Below are 7,414 nucleotides of genomic sequence, written 5' to 3'. Positions count from 1 at the left end.
TAAATCTTGAAAGATTTTATAACTTGCCTTCTTTTAAATCCGTTTATTCTTGTGTCATTATAACTTTCTCTTTTCCTAGACTACTTTCTTTATTCCAAGATTGATATTTATAATTTTCTTCACATTATAAATGCAACTTCATAATAGAAAAATGTGTCATTAAGATTTAATAGTTGGCCATAGTGGTAAGATTAATCCTTTTTGAATAAATCTGAACATGTCCAGACATTATATAAATTGCATTATTTATACACAAAAACACTTCCTTTGGTATTACTATTCTAATTCCATGGTCTTATTATCATTTCTGATTGCATAGGCCAAAAATTAGAGAATTCATAGTATGAATGTGGCTCTATTTACAAATACGCATTGCATGAGATCTGTGCCTTCTATTAAACTTATCCTCAAACCCAAGCTAAAAACCTTTTTCACAATTATGGAGATTTTCTGTGCACGATCACTGATTGTATGTCTGACTCTCCTTCAAACCAAATATTTCTAACAATCCATCATCAGGATGAGCTTCCGCAAACCCTCTCTTCTCCAAGTAGTCTGGATTAGGATGACCCCAAGGATTTCATCCACTGGCATAGTTGTGAAGGTTCAATGCAACAATTGCTCAAACAGTTGAAGGTATTCGAAGAATCTCCCAATTAGAACAATTTTTCTTTTTTATTTGCACACGTAGAATATTATTTAGTCCCCTTACTCAAAGATTGGATGAAAATGGGGGGCAAAACCACCCTTGAGCACAACTATATCCTAAATAGATCATTTTATTAGTAATTGGACTTCGAGAAAGGTACAACTTCTCATTTTGCAAATGATGATATCCATAGGCAATTTGAGCATCCATACCCATACTGAAGTAATACTCCTTCATAGGCAATAGAAGTACTAGACATCGTGTCATCTTGAATCTCATCCTGAGCAATTGAAGTTCGTTGATGTGGCTTGAGTACATAGGTCGATTCTAATTTCTTTTTATCCACTGTTGTCATGACCACCTGCCAACTATCAAGCCATGAAATTGGGCCACTAATAGCCTTCAACAAGGGGCTCTTGATTGCTGGCTTCCACGCAAAAGGGAAACACCCACCCCAGCCAAAACTTTGAGCCAGATCCTTGCCTGTGCCAAGAGGAATAATTCTAACTAGTGGGATTGGCTTTTTGTTCATAGAATGAAGCTCTCCAATGCATCCCAACACCCATCACCTCTTGCTACCACAATCCGTACTCTCTTACGAGTTTCTTGAGCACAATGGTCTTCAAAACTCGTGGCCATTCTTATTTATAATCCACCTTAGAAAACCATTGATACTTTCTTTTTGGGTGCAAAATCGTCCTTCTATGTACAAAGACACCTGTCAAAAAATTAGAATACTTACATGTGTTTTTGGCATATCCAACTGAGAGTTGGAGACTATACCCCTAACCTCCATTTTGATCTTCCTTTCTTAATACACCACCACTGTGTTGAATAGATGATGAGTTTAGGAGAGCAAATTATTTATTGATGGTGTTATATCATAGGTTTCGAGTTACATATTATTTAGCAAGTGGATCTACTCCTTTAAACATGATCCTTGGGTCCCTCAAATGCTCACGACATTTGCTAGTGTATTTGACTTTGAGAAAGAGACACTGTGCTCAGACATTTTGCACACATTCTGTCAACCAATTCACATTCACCCATGAATATTTTGTGTTCGCAATCATAACCATGGGCCATGCTTTTTCTTTTCACCTTCCTGATGCAATAGAATGAGGCTCAGGTTTGGAGTTTTCCTTTGATGTTAGTTCAAATAAAATTATTGCAAATTCATCAGAGAGTCGTGCATCTTAGAAAGCAATTTTGGCAATGTACTTTTGTAAGTCATTAGCTGAGATTTGCTTTGAGGTTCACATGCTAAATTTTCTAACATTAGTGTTGGTTCCCTACATGCTTCTAACAGTGAATGAGGTGTTTGTATATCTGAGGCACAAAAGGGAATAATAAAGATTTGTTATCTGGATTGGCCATTAGTCTTCCCTATAGATTGATAGCAACACAATGCCAGGCTTTGACTATCAATTCCAGCATTTCCACTATTGCTTCAGCTGCTTTCTTTTCACAATGTTATATTATGATATTGTGATGGCTTTGATGAATTGGACATTTGTAAATTCAAAAAAAAGAAGAATGGTGTTAGATTGACAATTGTCTCAAGTTCCTCTGTGACAAGTTCTTCTTCCTCAATGTCATGGTTTTCCATGCATAGAACTCTCTAAATGACCCTCTTTTTTAAAAGCTTTATTGAAGAACTTACACCTCAAAAATCTTCCTTTAAAGTTATCAGCGTGAACTTAAGGAATCAAAATGCATTTCAGAAACTTATTTGGATCTGCATTTGGCCTTCAAACCTTTGAACCTTTACTCTCAAACTAATTCATATCTTCAACCTTTGAGCTTTGAATTCTAGCTTGAGCATTGCGGATGATGACTGGTTTAATAAACCTTGAAACATGAACTCAAACCTATAACTTCAAACTTCATACCTTCCAATTACATTCTAAATTTATAGGACCATTCTGAATTTTACTTATGTTGAACTTGCAGGATGGGTCATTTGAGCCTCTTTGAACTACTTTGAACTAAGGTTCAAAGTGGTTCAAAAACCCAAATTACAAGTTTTAAAATTGTATCCATATTGGGTACTAACAGGGGCTCTAACTGCAGGACTGAATTTGATGCAAAAATAGAGAACTCCAACAATCTCTAGCCAAAGATGAGTACCTTAACCATTGGGTGACAGAGTCAAAAAGAAGAGAAAATTGGGAGCTGCTTGCAAAGAGGGTGGAGGGGATTAGGGAAAAGCCAACTAACCAAAACTCCTAAACTACCAGCAAGCATAATCTTGCACATTATTCAAACTAACACTACACACACCAAAAACATATTTACAAAATATAGACATATGTAGGAAGTAAAACCTACCACAAAACCAGTAGTAAGAAAAGAATTACATGAATCCATTTACTAGTTGTGAGAAGTAGGAGCCTTTCCACATCAGCAAACCATGTCTTAATAGAGAAGCTCCATACCATTGCTTAATGACGACTCTTTCATTGCCAGACTTCAAATTGAAAGTGCACATGCATATTCTGATCCAAAAATCCTTTTCAAATAACCATAACTAATCATAGCACTCTTCTTCACTTGAGAATTGATATTTCACATCCTCAAAGTCAAATTTCACTTCAAATTGGAAAAAACGAAAATGTAGAAACCTCACCAAGAGATGATGCATAATACCCAGAAATGTTGTCATCAAGATTCAATCCTTGCACATGGTCCTGGTCAACTTGTAGCCATAGAGATGCCTCATCCAACATGGGATCAACCCTTGGATATATGTTCTATCCATTTCTTTCAAGGAACCAACTATCATCAAACATGCCACAAATTCCATCATTTTCTCTTTCCAAAATGCCATCACATGTTTCAACATTTCTCCCACAATCCAAATAAGCAAAACTATGCATAGATGGATGAAAAGAAAAATTATCAATGAATGTTTCATTCTCAATCTGATTTGAACAAATACCTGAGACATCATCAAAGAAATGATCCATCTTGAGTGATGACAAGAATGTGTCTATGATTTCTTCTTCCACATTAAGAGGAGTGTCTTTCAACATCTCAACTGAATCACCACTAGATTGGAAGTCAATTTCATACCTCCTTTCCTGAAGAAGAAAATTAGCTTGAAGATTTTCATTCAAATGCATCTTTACCTTATTTTCATGCAAAATTGGATCATCATCAAATAGGCTGACTTGAGAGAGGTCTTCCAGCTGAAGATATAACAAGAATTCATCAATGATTTATTCTTCTTGATCAAATGTTGTTCCTCTCCATGTTTCAGCTAGATAGTTTAAAAACTAAGTATTAATTTCAACATCTTTATCATGAGAAAGAAGCTTTTCTTCATGCACTTTCACTTTGTCATAATTACATATTTCATCATCAAATTGAACAAATCTTTGTATGGGTTGATTACTGCTTTTCAAGCACGAGGAATCATCTTCATTTTTCATGAAAATAGGAAGTTCATTTTTAGGCTGCATGCTCTTTTGAATCCTTTCATCAAGAAGACTTTTTAAAGAAAGATGATCAATATCAAAGGTGAAAGATTGAAATTCCAGAGGCAAGTTGTCTACTTTCTCACCAATAGGAAATTCAGAAATGAGATGACTATCAATATTCTCAAAATTGAAACTTTCAAGACATGGGGAAAAAGATTTAGATGCGCCTCCATTAAAATCAACATTACCTATAAGGTCTGCTACTGCAATGTCTTCAAAATGAAAAGATTCAAGAATAGGATCTCTTTCAAGATTCGCATTCAAAGAGCCAATGCCCTCACAATCTCTCATGACATTTAAAGATTTATTTTCAGACACAACATCACTAGAAAGCATTTCAACAGAATCTTCAAGCAAAGAACGATTACCATGATCCTCTACTATAAAATTTTCTACATAAGATGAAGAAAGATCTTGAGACAAGATTTCATCATTATTGCTTACCCTTTCTCCATTGTTGGCACATATATTCTCATCCATTGAAATTGTATCAACATGAGGCTAGAGTAACTTTGGTTGTACTTCTTGGTCACTCATGACAATGTGATTGTAGTACATAGGTGAAATTGAGATAACGTGAGGTTCATCATCATCTACCTCTAAATGCTTCTTCAATCGAGCCACTTTCTCTTCAGGATTTTGCAAGTCTTTCAACTTGTGAAATCTTCTGCAGAGGCCTTTCCATAGTAGCCAAGATCTTGCATCATCTTCGAAGTTTTTTTTTTTTGGATACCCTTGGAAATACTTTCTCTAAAATTGTCCACAAAGTCATGTAACACTTTATCGTCAATTTGACAAAGTTCTAGGAGAGAAGGGTCTGGCCTTGATCTTCTCATGACTTCTATATCCAACATGGTCCTCATATAGAGTCACCAATCTCCTGCACATGGAGATAATTATAAAACTAAGGAAACAAATGTTAGGCACTTAAATCCTAGCTTCAGGATCCCCACTAGAGTCACCAAAAATCTGTTAGTGAATAGATTGTCCTCCAAGATAATGTGTGCAAATATAACCCTAAATGCCTAAGTGAGAGGACTAATCAGCACCAACAGTTGGATAGGTTATCATTGGATTGATAACCTTCCTCTAAATTTTATCGAGTACAGCTCCCCGTGTAAGATATACAATGAATTAATTATGGATGCTTTAAACCAGAAAGCACAAAAGGATTTCAAACATCTACCTATAAACACAAAGTACATGCAGGAAAACTAAACAACTGCAAGAAAATAAATGGCAAATGACACAAAGTCCATTCACCCCAACATGTTACAAAGGACAAAATCAAGAAACACATATTCCATCTCCTTAAGAAAGTGCAGAAACAAAGCTATGAAGATGTCTTGCAATCAGGATGTATACAAGAAACAATGATAGTAAAAGCATATTTTAGAGAAAACTAAAGTGACACAAAGATCACGATTAGTGGAAAGAGGATCGCTCAAACTCTAGGTTTTGATATGCAATCAACTTCCAAGTCTCCCTTCCCTAAAGCATAAAAGACACAAAGCCCTTATTACACATTTGCAATTACAATCACCATTAAAGAAAGTTGAAGCTCCTTCTCTCTATTACATAAACAAATCACAACTCTCCTATTCTCTAACACACAGTTCAAAAAATCAGAAAAGAAACCCTGGCTCTGCTCCCTATAACCTTTACAAGAAAATGGGATAATTCTAAAAACCTCTCCTCTTGCTATAGCCCACTGTTTGCAATCTCGGAGAGAAAAAGATTGAACCCCCGTATTCACTTGTTGTTGCATATTTATTATCTTTTCATCTCCTGTGAAACCTCTTTAGTTTCCCTAACTGAATCTTGAAAGATTTTATAACATGACTTCTTTTAAATCCGTTTATTCTTGTGTCTTTATAACTTTCTCTTTTCCCAGACCACTTTCCAAGATTGATATTTATAATGTTTTTCACATTATAAATACAACTTTATAATAGAAAAATGTGTCAATAAGATTTAATAGTAGGCCATAGTGATAAGATTAATCCTTTCTAAATAAATCTGAACCTATTGCATTATTTATACACAAAAACACTTCCTTTGGTATTAATATTCTAATTCCATGGTCTTATTATTGTTTCTGATTGCATAGGCTAAAAATTAGAGAGTTCATAGTATGAATGTGGCTCTATTTCCAAAGAGGCATTACATGAGCTCTGTGCCTTCTATCGAACTTATGCTCAAACCCAAGCCAAAAACCTTTTTTCACGATTGTGGAGATTTTCTATGCACTATCACTGATTGTATGTCTAACTCTCCCTCAAACCAAATATTTCTAACAATCCATCATTAGGATGAGCTTCCACAAACCCTCTCTTCTGCAAGTAGTCTGGATTAGGATGGCCCCAAGGATTTCGTCCATTGGCATAGTTGTGAAGGTCCAATGCAATAATTACTCGAACACTTGAAGGCATTCGAAGAATCTCCCAATCAGAACAGTTCCACTTTTTTATTTGCACATGCCTTACTTGAAGATTGGATGAAAATGGGGGGCAAAACCACCCTTGAGGACAACTATATCCTAAATAGATCATTTTATTAGTAATTAGACCTCGAGCAAGGTACAGCTTCTCATTTTGCAAATGATGAAATCCATAGGCAATTTGAGCATCCATACCCATACTGAAGTAATACTCCTTCGTAGGCAACAGAAGTACTAGACATCGTGTCATCCTGAATCTCATCCTCAGCAATTGAAGTTTTTTGATGTGGCTTGAGTGCATAGGTCGATTCTAATATCTTTTTATCCATTGTTGTCATGACCACCTACCGACTATCAAGCTGAGAAATTGGGCCACTAATAGCCTTCAACAAGGGGCTCTTAATTGTTGACTTCCACGCAAATGGGAAAAACCCACCCCAACCAAAACTTTGAGCCAGATCCTTGCTTGTGCTAAGAGGAATAATTTTGACTGGTGGGATTCGGCTTTCTATTCTCAAAATGAAGCTCTCCAATGCATCCCAACACCCATCACCTCTTGCTACCACAATCCGTACTCTCTTACGAGTTTCTTGAGCACAATGGTCTTCAAAACCTGTGGCCATTCTTATTTATAATCCACCTTAGAAAACCATTGATACTTTCTTTTTGGGTGCAAAATCTTCCTTCTATGTACAAAGACACCTGTCAAACAATTAGAATGCTTACATGTGTTTTTGGCATATCCAATTGAGAGTTGGAGACTATACCCGTGACCTCCATTTTGATCTTCCTTTCTTAATACACCACCACTGTGTTGAATAGATGACGAGTTTAGGAGAGCAA

General features: G+C 35.9%; 2 pseudogenes; both read right to left on the bottom strand.

Moving 5' to 3' along the window:
* Positions 1-460: 460 nt before the first annotated feature.
* Positions 461-1,288, bottom strand: LOC149559065 (diacylglycerol kinase 7 pseudogene; annotated as a pseudogene).
* A 5,110-nt stretch (positions 1,289-6,398) lies between these two features.
* Positions 6,399-7,194, bottom strand: LOC149559064 (diacylglycerol kinase 7 pseudogene; annotated as a pseudogene).
* Between the last annotated feature and the right edge of the window lie 220 nt (positions 7,195-7,414).

Source organism: Cupressus sempervirens, chromosome 5 (assembly GCF_028749045.1).
Source record: "Cupressus sempervirens isolate cs-2001-9-10 chromosome 5, ASM2874904v1, whole genome shotgun sequence".
In the NCBI taxonomy this organism is placed as follows: Eukaryota; Viridiplantae; Streptophyta; class Pinopsida; order Cupressales; family Cupressaceae; genus Cupressus; species Cupressus sempervirens.
The sequence above is the reverse complement of the archived record's forward strand: the minus strand, read 5'-3'. Positions and strand labels throughout refer to the sequence as shown.